The sequence below is a fragment of the Lampris incognitus genome, chromosome 7, assembly GCF_029633865.1.
Source record: "Lampris incognitus isolate fLamInc1 chromosome 7, fLamInc1.hap2, whole genome shotgun sequence".
NCBI classification, from domain to species: Eukaryota; Metazoa; Chordata; class Actinopteri; order Lampriformes; family Lampridae; genus Lampris; species Lampris incognitus.
The window spans coordinates 26,134,699-26,156,266 of NC_079217.1; the positions used below are offsets into that span (position 1 = coordinate 26,134,699).

The following is a 21,568-nucleotide window of genomic DNA, read 5'->3' on the forward strand; positions in this document are numbered from 1 at the left end:
CATGCCTAACTTATAAATCTTATGGCAATTTTCTGTGTTGAGGTCTGGCGCTGCAGTCTTTGAACCCAATTCAATGTTCTCAAATCATCTTCTCAAGACCAAGTAACGTTTCCGGAATTGTTCTGTAACTACCGTAGTTTAAACAAAAGAGTGAGATTGCCAGATCAAACATGCAGAAGTTAACTACAATCTTGCACAGAATGCTTGTATGAGAACAAGCGAACCAATCACAAGGAATGCATTTGCAACTTGCTCATGATAGGTATTTGTCTGAAGCAGGAGATTTATTTGTAAACAGGCTGTGTCTCCACCAAAGACCATTCTTTTCCGGCAGTAGAGATGGAGGTAAGCACTTGCATAGTGCCTGAGGCTGCTACAGCTGCTGAGCGCTGGGAGGAGTCACACTTTTACTGTTGCTGTGTAACACAAATACAGGAGGCAGTGTGCCGACTTAAAAGACTTTAAGCTGTGCCCTTATTTTTTTGCTTGGCATGGCTTGATAGCTACTCTTTTTTTTCTGCAGTATAGCTATGTCCTTCTGCAATAAAAAAGCTCTAGCCCTATGTATTCTTTATGAATAGAGCCAAACACTCATCAGTCAGTTCGGGTCCATGATATTAAAAATTGAAATTAGCTGAGCCCAGGTTCAAAGCATACTTTCGTGTAAGCAGAGAAGAATTTGAGAGATTGCTCCAACTAATTACACCCAACACAACTTTAGGTTACTTAATGTAATCCCGGTTCTTTGATAAGAGAGTGAGGTGTTTCACTATGGGAATCGCCTCAGCATGACCAACTACGGAAGCTCCTATGACACCACGTCTGTCAGCGACAGACAGGTCGAACTGTGGTTATGCTCGGGGCACTCTCCCTGTTATTACCACAGTTGAATAACCCCTCTCAAATCATTCTAGACTGGTTTCTTGCCTTGTCTAAGCAAGTAGGGAAGTGATGGCAGAACACCTCACTCAATTATCGAAGAACCAGGGATAACTTTAAGTTACCCAAAGTTCTTTTTCTAACATCATTAAGTGTTGTACTTTGGGAGATATAGACCACTCCTGGATTACATAAGGTATCCAAAGCCATAATCAATGATGAGCCAGGTAGTGTTTATCACATGAACCCCGGTGTGTTTGCCTCTAGTACTGCTTGTGCCAAGGATGGCACCGGGATATCCAGCCTGTAAAGCCTTGCAAAATTGTGAGGCATAGCCCAGCTTGCTGCAGCACAAATGCCCTGTATAGAAACTCCTCTGAACAGGGCCCATGAAGTGACCGCACCCCTCGCGGAATGAGCCCTCAAACCCTGAGGGGGCTGCACACCCTTACAGCTATAGGCTAGTGATATAGCCTCCATAACCCAGTAGGACAGCCTTTGGCGTGACAATGGCTTGCCTTTATGGGTAGAGTGGACCATGACACAAACAGCTGATCCTCTTTCCTGAGTCCCGCTGTCCTACTCACGTACATATGCAGAGCCTGCACCGAGCATGTGTTAAGCCTCTGGTCCTCTACTGAGGAGATTGGAGGTGAGTGAAAAGCCATAAGCTTCGCTGAGGGACATTTGTAGGCTGACTCCACCACCTTAGGCACAAAGGCCTGATTGGGCCGCAGGCAGACCTTGTTTAGGCCTTAAGCAAACTACAGGTAGGAAGGGCGGATGGACAATGCCTGTAAGTCGCTCACCTGCTTTTCTGTGGTTAAAGCTAAGAGCAATACAATTTTCAGTGAAATAAATTTCATCCCTACCGCCTCTATAGGCTCAAATGGGTGATGAGAGCGGGCATACAATATGACCGACAGATCCCACAGAGGAACCAGAGGCCTGGAAACCAGGAGCTTGTGGCGTGTACCCATCATGAAACGACAAACTAAAGGATGCTGCCCCATAGGCTTATCCCCGAAGCCCACATGACAAGCTGAGATGGCTGCCAAGTATACTTTACTTGTAGAAAAGGCCTCCCCTCATCTATTAATTCCTGCAGGAAACACAGCAGGTCCTCCACCAAATGCTGATAAGGAATGGTATTCCTTGAGTCCCACCACTCCTCAAAAACCCGCCATTTACCACTGTAAAGAGTGAATGGTGTCATTGACCTGCGCAGGCAGGCCTGCAGCGTTCAAATTCCACCTCTCACAGACCAAGCCCAGAGCATTATATAGTCTCAGTGAGGGTGGTAGATCTCCCTACACGCCTGGGACAGAAGTTCCCTGCGTATGGGGAGAGGTCACAGCTTGTCTGCTAGAAGCTGTATTATTTCTGCTACCCAATGCTTGGATGATAATCAGGATTAGCAACAAGCCCTGTTCTCTCACCCTGGCTAAGGTGGAGGAGATTAGGCTGAGAGGGGGGAATACATTTGGCCATGGGTGGGCCAGAGCATCCACACCCAGAGGTGCATTTATATCTGACAGGGAGAAAAACAGCAGACACTGAGCATTTTCCTATAAGATGAAGAGATCTATGGCTGCCTGGCTGTATTTCGGCCAAATTTGCTCCACCATTTGCAGGTGTAAAGTCCACTGTCCATACAGGGGGTTTCCTCAGGATAGAAGATCTACATTCCTGTTCAAAATGCCCAGTACATGTGTCGCTCGAAGGGACAGGAACCTGTTGTTGCTCCACATGATTATCTTCCAAGCTAGTTTGTGCAACTGCAGCGAGCAAGTGCCGCCTTGGCAGTTGATGTACGCTACCACAGTGGAGTTGTCTGTTTTCACCCAAATGAGACTCATCCATTGTTGTGGTTACCCTGGATGACAGGTCCCCAGTGAGACGCCTGACGTGAGAGCCGCCATGTTCTTCTACGGGCAGAGAGCCACCATGCACACCGGGGTTATTTTCACCTTGTGGCTGAGGTGATGCCATGGGCACAGGTGAAGTGTCACAACCTAGCACTGAAAATCCCTCATCATGATCTGCAGTGGTGTGGCGGTCTAAGTATCAGCTTTGTGTTGATGCAGTTGCCCACTGGGGACCGGGGTTCGCGCCTCGGACTCGTCAGATCCAACTATGGCCGGACTTGATGAAGCAGCAATAATTGGCAATGCTGTCTTCGGGAGGGTGGCGAAGTCGGCTTGTGTTCATCACATGAATGTGTCTCTGTGTGTGTTGGAAAAAGCAGTGGTTCGGCCTGGAGTCGCCTTGTCATGAAAGCGGCGAGGCGTCTCCTTCGAGGCTGCCGGCCGGAGAGATGCAGTTGGCAAACGCATGCAGTACGAGGGTGGGTGTTTAAACTAGAATAAGGATCGATTGGCCACTAAATTGGGAGGAAAAGGGAAAAAAATCAGAAATATTTTTTTTAAAAAAGAAAGAAAATCCCTCATCATTAAAAGCCCCAGATACACAACAGATATTACTGAAGCCATGAGGCCGAGCAGGCATAGGCATAGTCTGAACAATATTACCTTTCCCAGCCGAGAGAGAGAGAGGGAGGGAGAGAGAAACACTGTGTGAGAGACGTTAATCTCCTCTCCGATACCGTGATGCGATAAAAGAGGGAGTTCATGTTGAGACCCAAATATTCTGTACATTACGTGGGTTCTACTCTGCTCTTTACCCAGTTTATATTGAACCCAAGATCCCTGAGATGATTTATCACCGTAGCCAAATCCCTGACTGCCTGTTCCCACGAGTGGGAACATATCAGATAATCGTTGTAGTGTAATTACACTATAATTTTAATTTTGAACTCGTGAAAATCAGGGGTACCTCTTTGCAGAGGAAAGACAATAAGATAAACCAAATTAATCAGTCACAGCTCTTAAAGTTTTGTATTCTCAATTCAGGGATCTTTGTCTCTATTTCATAGCAACATATATACCAGATAGTAATTGTGTCACCTCGCAGATGAAGAAAATATGCAAAACAATGACTTGCTCTAGATGGAAATATTTATTGACTAACTAATGGGATAAATGAGCATATATCCATATATCCATATATACAGTTGGAGCAAGTAGTGAAAGAAATTAAACATGAAGGACTGAATGAATGGGAAAATAAATGAAGGGATGGATGAGTGAGTGGGCATTTAAACTAACAAGTTGTTGCTGGCAAAATGAATGAATGACTGAATTTGGAGGTTAACGAAATCAGAAATGAATCTGAATGCAATGGGGCGACTAAAGCCAATTGTGGTGATAGACAGCTGGGTAGCAGGCTTTTCCAGAGAACATTGGGTGTGCTGAAGCAGACTTGGTGGACCTCAGGTTGCCATTGTGACAGCCAGAGAAGAACCATTGTGCTGTGGTGTTGGATGGCTGAAGATTATGGCAAGCTTTTCCGGAGGACATCGGGCATGCTGGAGCAGGGTTGACGACCTTCTGATTGCCATGGTAACGGCCGTAGAAGAACCGCTTTGAAAGAGTTGGTTCAGAGGCTCAAGGAAGACAAGGATGAGATCAATAGACATCTGTCTGGTGCAGTTAGAGATGCCGTAGTTTATGATAAAAATTACATTTTTATAGAAGTGAGACGTAATGAGACAGAAGGCACCGTCATGTCATGTGTGAACAAATGCTATCCGGAAATCATATGGTTAGAAGCTGTATGTTTGAACAGGGGAAACCAGCAGCAGTGCCGGAAAAGTCATTCTGCCAATGTTAAGGCAAATATGTGTGAAAGGGTCAAATGATTGTACTGGATAGCTTCAACAGGGAAATGTTGGATACCTATGGTAGTGTGATGTGGGACATAGCCGAAAATGAGCTTGCATGTTAGATTTCCCTCACCTCAGCACCTGGCTTCTGAGCTGCTTGCCCATTTCCACTCTTAAACCTGGAGGGCTGGAAGCCAAGATGCAAGTCTTGCAGAATCGTACACTGTAGATGAACCTGCCCTCCAGTCCCAGTGGCCTTTGCTACCCTCTTCCTCCTCTCCTGGGCATGATAGATGCTTGGATATAAGAAAACAACACCAATAGGTCAGACAAGGTGGGCATGGCTATACCTCAGCCCTGAGTAAGAAGCTGTCCAGCTTGAGGGAGAACCTGACCAGGGCTGTAGAGATTTTAATGGGCTTTTTATTAATCATAACAAGGCAAGTCTTGGTTTTAGCTAAGAGTTTACTTAAAACTGTCATTAAAACTGTTACTATAACATAGATAGTTTAGATTTGCCTTCAGAGGTTTAGAAGATACCATGTTGGTTGACCTCAGCTTTCGTGGTAACAGAAAAGACTGGTAGTAAGACTTGAAAATATTGACAAATTTTTTGTATCTTTTATTCTGTGTTATTTGATTTATGAACTGAGAGCTTAAAACACAATTGGATGATTTGCATTTATATATGTATATAATTATTTTTTTCCTGAAGATTTTTTTGGGGGGAGGGGGGCATTTTAAGCCTTTATTATTAATAGGACAGTGTAGAGAGACAGGAAGGAGGGCAAAGAGAGTAGGAAATGACATGCAGCAAAGGTCCTGAATCGGACTCAAACTCAAATAATGTACCAAAAACAAATTCCACCGGCCTTGGTTGTGTGGCTAATAAAACAATCTAATCTAATCTAATCTAATCTCATCTAAACTAATCTAATGTAATCTAATGTAATCTAATGTAATCTAAACTCTTAACACAACTTGACTCTATATGGTATACACACTACTGGTTGAGTGGCACCCGATTTGCCTTTATATAAAGGCAAATGATTGGAAATTGGTGTATTTATTGGTATTTGTTGGTGTACTTATTTATTGGTAAAAATTGGAAAGCTGTAGTTTGGTGTTTTTTTACTTCTTCTTTTTTTGGGAAATAGATAATATTGAAATGTTGTTATAATTAAATTTAACTGTTTAATGCAAAGAAACTTCACCAGAAGTGGTGAAGCCACTGGGGCAGCACGGTGGCACAGTGGTTTGCATGGTTGCCTCACAGCAAGAAGGTCCTGGGTTCGAGCCCTGGGGTAGTCCAACCTTGGGGTCATCCTGGGTCATCTTCTGTGTGGAGTTTGCATGTTCTCCCCGTGTCTGCGTGGGTTTCCTCCGGGTGCTCCTGTTTCCTCCCACAGTCCAAAGACATGTAGGTCAGGTGAATCGGCCATACTAAAACTGTCTGTCTGTCTGTCTGTGTGTGTGTGTGTGTGTGTGCGCGCGCGCGCTCGCACAGGGGCCCTGTGATGGCCTGTCCAGGGTGTCTCCCCACCTGCCGCCCAATGACTGCTGTGATAGGCTCCAGCATCCCCATGACCCTGAGAGCAGGATAAGCAGTTGGATAATGGATGGATGAAATTTCACCAGACTGATTATTTTTTCCCCCTATAGCCACTGATGAAAAGGGAATAAAAGTTATTTGCGGGAATGCAACATTTGACCTTATCATAAATGGTTTTGCCTCAGTCCTCCATCACCTTCTTCTCAATATGTTGCATTACCACTGTGGTGACATTTTGACACCTACTCACATAGTTTCTCTGCCGCATTCTGCTCACTGCAGTGTGGTACCACGTCAAAGGCCAAATTAACTTACAGCATATGATAGACCAGGTTGTCACACCCGCCAGACTGTCTCAGCCAAATCAAAATATAAGCTTTTGGACCACTTACCCAATACTGGAATCTGTACATTAGAACAAACAGAAAAAGAAAGTTATAGTCTTTGTTATTAAATTTTTTTTCTCTTTCTCCTCGCACCCAGTTGGCTACACATAAGATAGGGTTTTATTGTAGCCACAGAATAGGCCTTGAAAGTATCGATTGCAGATTTTTCTCACAGGTCACAGCTGTCATGTTGTGTGGTACAGCTGGCTGGGTAGCTGGCAGGCTGGTCATGAGCATGTGGCCTGCATTAGCAGGGTAGGTTGTAGCAAGGAGTCTCCACAGAGTCCTAGAACAACCCGAAGCTTGGGATGCCTGTCCGTGTTTTGACCATTACACACACACACACACACACACACACACACACACACACACACACACACACACACACACACACACACACACAAAAGCAAGCAAGCCTGTTAAGTCCAATGCTTTCTTCCAACTACACAGTAGTAACACCGCTTTGTCTCATTGTTATGTTTGTTGTACTTCCCACTCTCATCCAGCACTTCCAATCCTTACAATTGAAGGATTACAACTAAACATCCGCTGGCAGTTTTGCTGAATATACATGCCTTGTTATGACTGAAAAGTATTTTGAATACCAAGTAGATTTTTTTCCCCACATAACTGCGATAGCACTGATGTATAAAACCTTTAATGTCATTACTCTCAACATTTCAACTTCATGCCTTGAGGCTTGATAAACTGATAACAGTCAATCTCATGACTTTATCGTCTTTGTTATTGCATAATTTAAGAAACAAACGTTTCCACTGGAAAAGCTTGGCAATACCTGTCTCTCACTCTGACAGGTTCATTGTGTGTGTATGTCTCCGCTGCCCTGACATTGTGTTTTTCCTGCCGGCTCTGCAGGTAGTGCACCATGTGTTATTTATTAATCTTCAAACCAATGAGCTTACATCACTGCATTGCAGCAGATAGCTGTATTAGTCCTTATCTATAGCGTTATAAGTGGAAATTGTAGACGTGCTATCATTACTCTGCCGTGAGCACAGCCACGAAACAAGGCAGAAACAAGGTCTTGCATGTTCACAGTACAAAACAGAATGATTTTAGTTTCCCACCCAGGATTTAAAACACTCCAATCCTTCTTTCCTGATTATCTCTATGGAGAATGTGACGATTTTCCTGCCCACGTGTTAATATATTTGCAGTTCGGCGTGTACTTTGTCATTGAACAAAGGTGACTCACACACAGTAATTTAACTATTAGCTACCTAAATGAGACATTGGCCCATCTGCTTTTATTAACCTTGTCTCTGTTGTCTGTGATTCTCCTACCCTAACCCTTAGACTGGCACTGGGCCAGCCAAGCAGAAGGACAATGTTATCGGGCTTAATGTGATGATTTTAACCAGAAGTATTCTAAAGCGGGCCTGCCAGTTTACTTAATGGAGAGGGACAAGGTGTTTGAGGAGGACGAGAGGGGGATGCTGTTGGTTTTGTTGACTAACACCTCCCACATGTTAGGATGGGTTTGTTTCAGTCAGGCAGACGCTGGAGGTGCCAATGCCTTGGCAGAGACAGTAAAGGGGGCTCACCTCCCACACACGAACTCACACACAAGCACCTTCACACATGCACACACATCCATACACACACATACGTGCACAAATACCCACACTCACACAGACATGCATACAAACACACATACAAATACATACACTCACACTCCAACGCTGAGGGAGCGAGTAAGAGATGCTTACAACACCCACCCTTTCTCGAGCCACTCACTGCACAGCGAGAAGAGAGGTCTCTCAGAATGGGACCTGAAATAATTCAGGTTTTAAACGATCTCAAAGGACAGAGAGCAGTGGTGCATATTCAGCCCAGCCTCCCTCTACACCCTGCAGCCCCAGCTTGGCCTCAACATTCTGGGGCTGTGCAATAGATTGTCCTACATGTGGGTCTGTCGGACCTCCAGGGACGCGCCATTACACAACCAATCACTGTCTCAAATTAAATTTCCAGTGGCAGGTACTTTCACACACTTAAATTGTCATATATTGTTCTTCTCCCCATTCTTTTTCTCTCCATTTTCTCTCTCTCTCTCTCTCAGTCTCCAGGTAGGGGGCTGTGTGTGGTAAATGTTGTATCCATTATTGCTATTCCATTAGGGGTTGTACTACTATATACTGCTTAAAAGTACCAACCATTTGATGTGCCTTGCCTTTGCCTAACTGATGCAGCGCCCAAATGCAATTAGCATATTACTTATTGGTGGAATAGAGGAAAGGTCAAATTGTCGTGCTCTTGCATTGTCGAGGGATAGTTTTATCTTGATAAGTGAATGTTAAAAGGATATGGGAAAATGTGGGAGATGTTTTATTTTTTTGTTTGCATAGATTATTTAACTTTTCATTCAGCGCCTCAGGTATGGTATGTTATGTACTCGGGGTCGATGGCATGCTGATTTCCAATTTCCAAAGGTACATTTAGGATAAAGGTTTTCTGACTTAGAAAAGGGGTCTGCTGTAATATTAAAGGTCCCATGAAATGGCATTTGGAGCACCGGGAATTTCTATGATTTTAAATGAAACAGAATTGTCAGGTGGGATTTCGTGAGGGGACACGGTTTGATTTGACCAAAAGTCAATAGTGGCTGGTCATTTTTAGAAGAATTTGGACATTGACTTTTGTGGTAGAAGATCACTCATCTTCTCTTAATCTCATGCCCCATTTAAAGCAACCAACTTCTGCCTGACCATCGAGGACACTAAGGTCACCCCCCCCCCTTCCATGCCAAAAACCTGGGAGTCCTATTTGACACCACCCTCTCATCCGAAGCCCACGTTAATAAAACCCTCCAACTCTTTTTTTCCACCTGAAGGGCATTGCCAATTCCTCAACTTCGCTAATGCTGAGCAACTTATCCGTGGTTTTCCTATCTCACGCCTGGACTGCTGTAATGCCTTCTTATTCGGACTCCCCGACAACCTTCTAAACAGACTTCAACATGGGCAGAACTCTGCACCCACATCCTCACATCCACCCACCCATCCTCCTGCCTCTATATCACCCCTGTGCTGCAGGACCTCCATGGGCTTCCTCTCCAGCGGACATATTTAAGGTCCAGCTTCTAACTCTCAAAGCTTGCCATGGATCTGCACCCTCCCACCTTTCTGAAGTCCTTAAGCCTTAGCACCTCATCTACTCACTCCACTCCTCTCTAACCACCTCCAGTTCCCCACAACCCAGCCCCTCACCACAGGTGACAGGGTCCTCTCCTCCCCCAGCCCTCGCCTCTGCAATGCACTACCCTGCCATGCTAAAGAGGCTGTATCCACAGACCCCCCCCCTTTTACTCCCCAATTGTACTCGGCCAATTACCCCACTCTTCTGAGCCATCCCAGTTGCTGCTCCACCCCTCTGCTGAGCCGGGGAGGGCTGCAGACTACCACATGCCTCCTCCGATACATGTGGAGTCGCCAGTCGCTTTTTTTGACCGGAGAGTGAGGAGTTTCACCAGGGGGACGTAGCACGTGGGAGGATCACGCTATTCCTCCCAGTTCCCCCTCCCCCCTGAACAGGCGCCCTGGCCGACCAGAGGAGGCACTAGTGCAGCAACCAGGACACATACCCACATCCAGCTTCCCACCCACAGACATGGCCAATTCGTTTGTAGGGACGCCCGACCAAGCCGGAGGTAACACGGGGATTCGAACCGCCAATCCCCATGTTGGTAGGCAACGGAATAGACCATTATGCCACCCAGACACCCTCCACACACTCTTAAGACAGCTTTAAAGAGTCACCTGTGTAGACTGGCTTTCTGTCCGCTGCTATTATCAATCTTGTACTTTTCAGTTCTCCGCTGTTTATTTTTGTCTTTTGTTCTCATGTAAAGCACTCTGAGTTTTAGAAAAGCACTTTAAAAACAAGATTTATTGTTAACTCATTGCACATTTTTGCAGTGTGACAAAATAAAAAATGATAAAAAAAACATTGTATTTTTCCGGAAAAGAAAAACGTTCTTATTCCAAGCACAAAAGTAAAGTAAAATATTTTTTTGTGTGCATATTCTGAATGTGGTGTTAAATAGATGCAAATTAAGTGCAGATACTAGCACTGTCAAGAATAAAAATGCATTTTTCATTTCACCTTTAGATGAGCCTGTATTTGTGGTATTTTGGTACACATTTGCTTCGTCTCCTCTGGACAAGAAAAACCTCTACAGTGCCATAACTAAGTACCCAGACGTTAAAGCATAACATAACTATTTTTTTGAAGGTTAAACACAACTTGTAAAGAGGAGAATTCATCGATTCACTTTGGTTTACCTTCCGAACATTTTTTAGCTGTTTAGAGCAGTAATCTTCACTTGGCCAGATTTGGCAGGCAGGGTAAATTTCCCAGCTGGCCCTTTGCTGCCAGACGGGCAGTTCGATGATGATGGTGTAAGGTGTTGGCATGGCATCAATAGTCCTCTGGCCCCTGTAGCCAATGAAAAAGTCAGCGAAGAAAGAGACGGATGAGGAGAGGCAGGGGGAGAAAACCCAGAGGAGAGAGATTTTGAGTGGAGTAGAGAAGAAAAAATAAGGAGAGAAAGATGCGACAAATTTTTTTTTAAAATAAAGAAGCGAAGACCTGAGAACTGCGATCACCAGGCAAGAAACGAGCACCATTTCAGCGCTAGAAAATGGCTAATGGTAAAGACAATGAAGCCAGTCCTTTTCCTTTTTGGATCAAATGATGGTAATATTTTAGGGGAACTGAGTGTAATTCCATATAGTCTTTTGTTTGGTCAGTTCATGAGCCAGTTAAATGCACTAAATAAAGGAGCCTAATAGCGCCTGTCTCAGTTTGTATGCATGGATTTGTGAGTAAATACACCCAGATGGCGCTATCAACATGGCTAAGCAGCAAAAGAGAGTCATTCTGGATATATATAAATAAATACTATAAGTCATCCTGTTCCACTGAACTCAGGCCTTGCTCACCCCTGGGAAACACAGCTCCAGCCCTTCTTTCTAGAATGGATGACCAGCTGTTTTCTTTTGGGGGTCAAAAGTACAAGAGCCATTGTTGCTCTTGATATTGATGAGGAGTAGCTATGGCACTATTGCCCATTCTGGCGGACAATGGTTCATATTTTGTGTAGACATTTTTGTCCCCGTGTGTGTGTGTGTGTGTGTGTGTGTGTGTGTGTGTGTGTGTGTGTGTGTGCACGTGCATGAATGTGTTTGTCTTTGTTCGTGTATGGACGTATGCTTGCTTTTGTTAGTCCTCCCATTTATCTGCTTATTTTTTTTGTGTGCGTACAGTGTTGTCCACAGCATTGCGTGGGTGTCTCTGTGTCTATGGTCATATGTCTGCATCCTCTTTTTTATCTGTATGTCTGTGTAGGTGGATGGGTGGGCAGGGAGGGGGGTGTTATGTTTGTGTGTTTGTCTGTGTATAAGCAATGGTGGGTTTAGTGTGCTTGGGCCTGGTGCCAGCTTCCAATTCCCAGATATCATTTTCCTTCCTAGCCGGGCTGGCACTCACACAAAGGCTGCACCACAATCAATGCATGTCTGGCGGGGGGCACACCTCTTTCCAAAGCAAACACACTGCAGTCTACCAGCCTGCAGCACCAATCACTACTGCTGCCCTAACAGGGCTGTTCAGCCTCAGTTCAGACCCAGGCCTCCATGGACTGGCCCTCATTGTCTACCTGCTGCTCATTGACAGCCATGTGGCTGTTAATTGGAGTAAGTTGTAAAATGACTAATTATTGCAGTTTGGGGTAGGCAAGCTGTTCGCTATTATAGCGCCACGTGTTATCTGTGTGTTCACATGCATGCATGTACACTACACACACTTAGGCGAAGCGCGCGTGTCACGAGTTTGCAGAAAATGTAGATGATGTATCTGTACTTTTTCACCTTCCTGTGGGTCTTTTTTTCTTCTTCTTTATTATACTAAACAAGGACCATGCGCAAAAACAATCTCAAAATGGGAAGAGATGATTTATGCCAGATTTAGTTATTAGCCATGTGTCTGCACAGTACATGTGTGCACTCACGTGCATACAAATATGTAAGGTATGTCTCTCAGAATACTGCAAAGGGCAGTTTAGTTGAGAACAGTCATTGGCCTTTTTCTGCAGAGAAGAGAAGCACTAATTAAGTTTTGTAATAGAGGCAATTAATCAATCTTTGGAATAGAAAGCACCAGAGAGGGAAAGAGAGAGTCAGAGAAAAAGAGGTAGATATTAAGAGAGTTGGAAGAGCTGGAACTGGCCATTGAGGAATCAGTGGGTTATGGCAGGAAGCAGAAGACAGACCGAGAGAAACTGGCAATTCTTCAGGTTTTTAATCCCTTTGTTAGCGTTGCGCTCACTTTAACTTATCAATCAATTTTCATTTGTGACACATTTGAGCCATTTGGGTAAAGCTACCAAATGTTACGGCTTCACTAAGAAATAACTGATGCGATGTTACTGAAATATAAACCCCTCTCCCCAACAAAAAGGTCACCTGTCAGACAAGGAATAATGCTTGCTGCTTAATTCTCTGCAGAAGACAGATTTACGGATGATTAAGATTCCTCTCTACCTCCAACCTCTTTATCTCTCTCGAATAGGCATTGCCATTTGGCAAACACGAATTCCTCTTATATCTCTACATTTAACTTTTATGCATTCCCAGAAAAGAGTATGGCCACGAGCATGCTAGCTGAGCAGGCCCGACTTAGCCACTGGACTAATTTTAAAGAGCCATAAAGGAAGTTTTACTGCTTTCACAACCTGCAACTTGCAGTCCAGTGTCTGCCTTGTTGAAGTGCTGCACCTCTTTGGTAGAGAAATTGATCTTGAACTGTAATTCCATCTGCTTTAGTAGAAAATGTGTTTCTTTCTCTTCTTGCAGTAACATAAACCGCTCTCCAAACGCCTGTCACATCTGTCAGGGTGGGGAGCTGATCATCTAGGGGGAAAAAACTCCAGGCATCTTCTAAATTTCAATCAAGAGGCAACTTGTTATGCATCACCCCAAACTTGGTGGCACAGTGGCGCAGTGGTTAGCACTGTTGCTTCACAGCAAGAAGGTCCTGGGTTAAAACCCCGGGTTTGTCCAACCTTGGGGGTCATCCCAGGTCGTCCTCTGTGTGGAGTTTGCATGTTTTCCCCATGTCTGTGGTGGTTTTTCTCCAGGTGCTCTAGTTTCCCCCACCATCAAAAAGACAAGAATGTTAGGGTTAATACTCCTGTCTGTGTCCCTGACCGAGACAAGAAAGATGAACTGGAGTTGGTCCCCGGGTGCTTCATGGCGGCTGTCCACTGCTCCTAGCTATACAGCTAGGATGGGTTAAATGCAGAGCAGAATTTCCCCACGGGGATTAATAAAGCATCTAAAAATCAAATAAATAAATAAATAATCTGTGATCTCCACCCATGTGCTGTCAAGACAGTTATGCTCTCTCTGATTGAAGGTGTGTTTGTTAGCGGGTGTGGCGTCAAAATGGAATGAAATCCTATGTATTCTTCGTCCTTTACACCTCATGGTTGGAGAGGACTGCTGTAATTTCTCAGCACCAAGAAAATTTAATCAATCAGTGAATCAGTCAAGTCTTTGGTGTTCACATAGTTTCTATTTCTTTTACCATAGCTTTTAATATGTTAATGTTTTCTTTCTCACGCCCCATCCAAAATTCAATCTTCTGATATTGGTGCTTTTGTATGTGTCCATAATAAATCTTGGTGAATAAATCATCTCCCTCTTCCTCACTGAACTTTTAAATTATCCAGACCTGCCCTTTTTCCTCCTGACTACTTCCCTGAATTACCACTTGAACATTTAAACGCAGATTGCTGCATCCCTTGATGCCATTTTAATATATACCTAAGTTCCAGTTTGCCCTTGTGACAAGGTCTTGAAAGGTCTATCTAGTTGTGGAATAGAGGCCGTGATGGAGGAGGAAACCTTTTTGGTCATTATCACCTCCCCTGTATCTGAGGGAACCGAGTTCCAGCTGAAACATATGTATGACACACACACACACACACACACACACACACACACTCACACACACTCTGCATGGGCCCACCTTTAATTCAAATGCAATAATTTGAGCTGTGTTATTTCCACAAGATGTCCTCCCGTTAAAGGTTGAATGTGCTTGTGGCTCTCCCTCTCCTTTCTATTGGATTTATTTATTTCTAGTCAGTGCTGTTCCTATGTTTATTATGGCAATCTGCCTTCCCCTCCTCCCTTTTTTTTCATCACCCTCGCTTCCTTTCTGAGAACACTATTACAGTAGCTGCCTCCACTGCTGCTGATGCTGATGCACTCAATTCAATTTCCCTTCGTTGCTGCGGCATGAAGGAGGCAGGGGTTGGGATAAGACAAGGAAAAGGGATAAAAACAGAGGGGAGATGGGTGGTGGGGGAACGCACACACTGGGTTGTCAGTTTAAAAACCTGCTCCTGTCCTTCCTCTTTTCTCCCCTTGAAAGACCTTATCTTGGGGTGCCGCGCAGCGTGAATGTTCCAACTGTGCCGTAGGCTTCAACGGAGATGAGTACCTCTCCAGCAGGGTTGATGAATATGCATATAGGCTCTAATGCACAAGGGTGTAAGCCTAAACTAGTGCCATCTTGATGAGAGGAGTCTTAGAGACCAAGGTATCCATCCCTATGATATCTTACAGCTGTTAACTTGGATTTTAATATCTCAAGCCCTTACTCTGAAAGAGAGAGAGAGAGAGAGAGAGAGAGAGAGAGAGAGAGAGAGAGAGTGTGTGTGTGTGTGTGTGTGTGTGTGTGTGTGTGTGTTAAGGACCGCAAATTTGAAAATATTGATTGCTGCAATTTCCATATTGCAAGAGGCAGCGACTTTAATCAGGTTTAAAGGTTCCAGATGGCGCTGTCAACAAGGTGCTCCGGTGTTGTGCATAATCCCTACCATGCTAACCAAGTTTCATACTGAGTTGTGTTTTTTACTCATACATTTGTATCTCTCCCTTTTCTCCCAGTTTGGCATGTCCAATTACCTCATCTCCTAAGCCATTGCAAAATCCCCTACAGTTGTCAAAGAGGGTGTAGACTACCACATACTTTCTCCAATAAACACGAAGTCGCCAACTGCTTCTGTTCATCTCCCAGTCACAGGTTTCCCTGGGACAATGTAGCATGGGCGCTTGCTCTTCCCCTCGGATCCACTAATAGCTGTAAAGGCACATCACCACCTGTTGGAATCACTGATAGCAATGGCAAGACACATTAATCCTACCAGTTCCCCATCCTGGAGCGCTGCAAGTTGAGATCTCTGTGACGTCCTGCCAAAGCAGAGGCAAACCACCAACCTCAGCATTTGAATGCTCAGAGGCACAATGCCATTTAGTTTTCTGAGTGTAATTGTGTTGTCAATAATTTACAGCCCAAGACTGCATGCGTAAGTTAGTGTGCTCATCTCCATGCATCCCCAAAGCTGCAAAGAACTGCTGCAGCATGATGTCAGTGCCATGCCACCTTCAGACGGCTATCAGATACAGTAACAGTGCATTTAATAGTTGGTGTTCTGCTTCCTTCTAGGGGTATGTCTACAGTCAATTAGGTAAGCTTCCCGTACGTGAGGGGTAAACAACAGTTCCTCCTTTTCAGACTGCCGCACACAGGTGTCTTGAGTTCTCCCCTGCTCATACCTCTGTGCACTGAAACACACACACACACACACACACACACACACACACACACACACACACACACACACATAGGTCACTTGAGCACAGGTGCACCTAATATTGACCAGTTTGCAACGTTCTCTCTGCCATCCAAATAACACTCAGGTCCCCACCCTGTTTCACCACACATCTTTTAAACAGAGTTACTCTCTGTCTGTCGAAGCGGAGCGGAAGTGCGAGTGAGGACGGAGTAGCAGCGTGTTGCTTCGGTATAAATGAGTTTCTAAAACAAGTTTTTTTTCTATTTTTCTAATCATCTTGTCCTTTTCATGTGTTTTTTTTTTTTTTTGTCTTTTAGTTGGTTTTTTTCAGTGACAGGTCTTAGTGGAGTTGTTTTGTTTTGTTTTTTTTCCGGTAGCGGTGCTACCACCCTCAGCGGGGCAATATGGCCGCTGTGGGAGGTGGAGGGATGGCGTTTGGAAAGTTGACACGCCGGCGTGCGAATAAAGTGATTCTGGTGGTCAAATGCTCAGTGGAGGAGGGCTGCCTTGCGGTGGGAGAACATGTGGGATATGGAAGTATAAAATTAGCATCCAGAATGAACAGTGCTGTGGTCATGTTTATCGATAGTGTTGATAAAGCCAACCAGGTGGTGGACAGCGGTGTGGTGTTTAAGGACATGTTGACTCCTGTTCTGCCGCTGACTAATCCTGCCACGAGAATCACCATTTCTAAAGTTCCCCCGTTCATGAGTAATGCCGCTTTAGAAAAGGAGCTTGCAAGATACAGACAGCTAGTGTCCCCGATAAAAATGGTCTCTTCAGGTTGCAAGTCTCCTCACTTGAGACACGTTGGGTCTCATAGGAGACAAGGCTTCATGATTCTGAGAGATAATGTGGAGGATTTGGATCTGAAGCTTAAGTTCAGGATCGACGGTTTTGACTACATTGTGTTTGTTACATCCGGCATGATGAAATGTTTTGGCTGTGGGTCTGAGGGGCATTTAATAAGGTCTTGTCCTGACAGGAGTGAGGGAAGGTCTGATCCTCAACAGCTGCCTTCGTCTCCCGATGCCGCCACGAGTGGCGCATCTCCGACTGAAGACGGTGCTGCCAAGTTGGCACAGGGCAGACAGGAGGCCAGGGAGCGAGGGGCAGAAGAAATAGACCAGGGGGTGAAACAGAAAGAGACCGAGGCTGGAGAACACAAGGACGATGGACGGACTGAGCATGCAGGAGAGGAAGGTGGGCAGGTTGAGCAGGTTAAAAAAGGTGATCACGATGAGAAGGTGACAGAACTTGAACAGGTGGAAGCTGATGGAAATGAAAATGGTAAGAATGGGAAATGTAGCAAATTGGCTTGGCAAGATATGAATTGTGGTCGGAAGAAGCAAATACAGCAGACTGCTATTAGCGTGGCAAAGTCTGTACTTGAGGAAGAGGAAGAGATGCTGTCGGATGATGAAATAAAATTGGAAAAAAAGTCTATTAAAAGGAATCACACAGAGGGTAGACAGGACAATTTAAAAGCAAAGAGGGTTTCAAAAGGTAAAAAGCCATCCTCTTCTTCACCTGAGGAGGACACAGAAGACAGTGACTGTGAGTTAGTTTCCACTCCTCGTACACAGGTGGACACAGAAGGGAGCTATGCTTTCCTGAAAATCAGGACGTTTTTACAGGTCACCAAGGGTTTGAGGACAGTCAAGGTGGAACCAGACTTGCAGCGTTTTGTTAACTCAGTCAAATGTTTTATGAAAAACACAGGAGATTTGAAAGTAAACATCTACTGACCAGGAAATCTTCAGACTGAAAAGACTTGTACAGAAAGTAAAATTGCAACTCCTTGATGATGCTTAAGACAAATTTGGTTGGACGAGTTTGTTGCACTGGGCTATCTTCCTCTTACTGCTGCTGGAGGAGCCACTGATTCCTGGAGCCAGTCTGGATGTCCACGACTGGTGCTCTCCAAGACTTTCCCAGAAACTGGTTTCTACCACGAACATCACCCTACAGAGCAGAGCTTCAACACAAAAATGGCCTTTTGTCCAGAACTGGGGGTGGTATTGTGCATAGTGGGAGTTGATGAAGATATTTTTCTTTTCTTTTTTTATTTGTGTAATGAGGGAAAGTCCTGGCTGCATTATTGGCTTTGTATCATTTCTTTGGTATGTAAATTGTGTAAACTCAACATCGATTGCACGCTATCTGTCTTGGGAGAGAAATCCCTCCTCTGTTACTCTCCCTGAGGTTTCTTCCAATTTTTTCTCGCTGTTAAAGGGTTTTTTAGGGAGTTGTTCCTCTTCTGATGCGAGGGTCTAAGGACAGGATGTTGTGTTGCTGCAAACCCCCTGAGGCGAATTTGTGTTAATGTTGGGCTATTTTATTTTGAATTTCTGTTTTTGCAAATACTTGTTTAGACCACTCAATGGTCTTTTTTTTCCTGACACTTTTTTTTGGATGAGCTGGATGATAAAGAGATGATTGTGTTTGAGTATCAGCTGTTGGACTGTAGTAATGTATTCTGGATAAATGTCTACTACTACTTTCGGCTGCTCCCGTTAGGGGTCGCCACAGCGGATCATCCGTATTCTGGATAAATGTACCTTTTTAAAATCAATCAAATCTCTCTCTCTCTCTCTCTCTCTCTCTCTCTTCACTTTAGCGCTTCCTCCATCTCTGGTCATTTCAAAGTCTAGTCTGAGAGCAAGGTTGCTCTGGCTTTCGCTAGCAGTATCCTTTGGTCTTAGAAAAAAAGCAGAGGCACCTTTTATCACTTTTAAAAGCACTATTTTACATGCTTACTTGACTGTGTATATTCTCGGTTACTCTTTTGCATTCTAATTACTTTAGGCCGGGAGCCAGGACCAGCCCTCAGGATGTTTTCTGCTACCTTTTTTTCACTATTATTTCTTGTTAGCCTATACCTTGGGCCATCAGAAGTTGATAACGAGCACCCCCAACTCGGCCCCGTTTGGCCACAGGTGGCCAAAAACCCAATTTTTGAGCCATGTTCCTGGCGAAATTATGTACATGCAAATATTAAGGTACTACAATGGCATAAATAGTCATACAAGAATGAAATTTGGCAGAGAGTATCCTGATACATAGGGGGAAGCAGGAAAATATGATTGTGGGGCTTGTTGCAACTCAATTTTAAGATATCACCCACACCATCCCCAAAAAGACAAAAAAAAGTACTGTCCGCCTGAAAAATTATCATCAAAATGATTATTCTTCAGCACTTTATGGTGAATACGTATGCCTCAGTTGTGTATAGACAACTTCCCTAGTTCTTAAGCTTCAATTTGAGCCCAAGATGACCTTTCTGTCTCAAATATTACTCTTGCTGTGGCCGAAAGTCTTCACTATAGGCCTACAGTACCTCAAATATGAAAAAAGCAGATATGTATAATTTCCATTGCCATGGTAACTGTGGGCTGTATCAGAAACAGCCTGAATACCACAAGGCCACCACAGATTGAAGGTATGTATTAGGTTCTAGACCAGTGACTAAGCATTGTAACAATGATTAGAATATTTATTAAACTGATTTATGAAAAACAAACTTTTGACACAAACGTCTGACTGTGGTGGCATGCCAGATGTTTGTGACTCAATTCCTGATGAATTATCTGCTGATTGTGGGTATCATGAAAACTGTCGATGCTTTTTTTTCTGTAATGCTAACCGTGCTTTAGCAAGAAATTGTCAAGCAGAAAAATACGCTACTAGACCAACACGTGAGCATGTGGATTCTTCCGTTTTGTTTGGAAATTATTGCATATTCTGCAAAAGTGGCACAGTGAAGCAAGCTTCTGGCAATAGATATAGCTTGCAGAAATTCCAATCAAATGCATACAAAAATATTGAGCAAAAAGCTATGGAACTAGGTGATGAAGATTTGTTGTGCAAAATCCAGGGAGTTGATTTATTTGCTAAGGAGGCTCAATTTCATGACTGCTGTCGCAAGCAGTACTTAGGAAAGCGAGCACCTCAGCCTGACACTACAGCTGCAGCGGATGAAATAACTACAAAGAAGGGAATGATCGGTAAAGCTTTCAATGGGGTGTATGTTCATATAAAAACAAGTTATTCAAAAGGGTCAGGTTGTGAAACTTGCTCATCTTACTGTTTTGTATAATGAAACCTTGAGACAATTTGGAGAAGAAGCTCCTGCTCAGATAACAAGCCATAACCTGAGACTAAGAATCGAATGCTGTCCTGATCTCAAAGATAGTGTCGACTTCTCATCTTGCCCATACAAAGACACATTAGTGTTTTGTACATCCCAAGAATCTATGAAGACGACAGTGCGTTCAGCTTATGAGATGGGAATTACTGATTGGAGTAAAGAGATCAGCCATGATCTTCACAAGAAAATCCCAAAAGCCTTCAAAAATTCTGAACCACTCCCTTGGCCTCCTAGAGCTCAGGATCTCCCTGACCCAAAAGAAGAGAGTCCTTCTGAGGTTTTCCAATTTGTTTTAAACCTAATCTGCGGTGAGAGGAAGCCATTATATCAGGAGGACAATCTGGCATCATCAATTTCTCAAGACATCTGCAGAGCAGTTACAGCAGGTCAATGGAAGATGAAGAAACACATCTTACTATGTATGACACTATGCCATCTCTCCCGATCCAAGAGCATCACCACTCTGATAAATAGACTTGGCCACTGTGAGTCCTACACATACTCAATAGAACTTGAAACGGCTCTGGCAAATTCAATTGTGGAAAGTGCTTCATTAATTAGCAACTCAGATGTTATCAAGAGACAACCTGATGGAGCAGTCTTCCGTTGTTACTGGGACAATTTTGATCAGCTAGTATCAGATGTATATGGGGCAGGGTCCATTCATACCGCTGTAGGCATCTACCTGCAAGATCAAGGGTCCTGTGCAGATGCAGCAGCCCTGACCACAACACAGCCTACACAAGAGTCAGCCTACACTAATCCGAACACTCAACCTCCAAAAAAACAACGATCATTTAAAAGTCCTGCTCAGGAGTTGCCAACTTACTACAAGCGGAAACGATCTGAACCAGCTAACTTGGAGTCATCCAATTCAAATAACACATCCACATACCACTCAAAATCATCAGATAGTGATATAATTTGGGTCATTGCTCGTAAAATCAACTCCAGCGATCAGCACATCCCTGGTCTGTCAGGTTGGGTGTCTGTTACTGGCCGTTCTCCAAAATGCCTCACCACAATTGGGTATTATCCCATGATCAATGCTCCCATAACCGACTTGACAACCATTCAAGAATGCCTTAGATGCAGCCAAGTTGCATCCTCTGAAGCTGGACAAGAGTACACCATCAGTACATTTGACCTAGGTGTTTGCATGAAAGCCTACCCTCTAATATGGAATGAACCTGAAAAATATAAAAAGCAC

General features: G+C 44.1%; 1 protein-coding gene across 1 annotated transcript in view; it reads left to right on the forward strand.

Annotated features, from left to right (window-relative positions):
• grik4 (glutamate receptor, ionotropic, kainate 4) overlaps window positions 1–21,568 on the forward strand; it is a 275,842-nt gene that overhangs the window by 182,262 nt on the left and 72,012 nt on the right. The gene's annotated exons all lie outside the window — the stretch shown is intronic.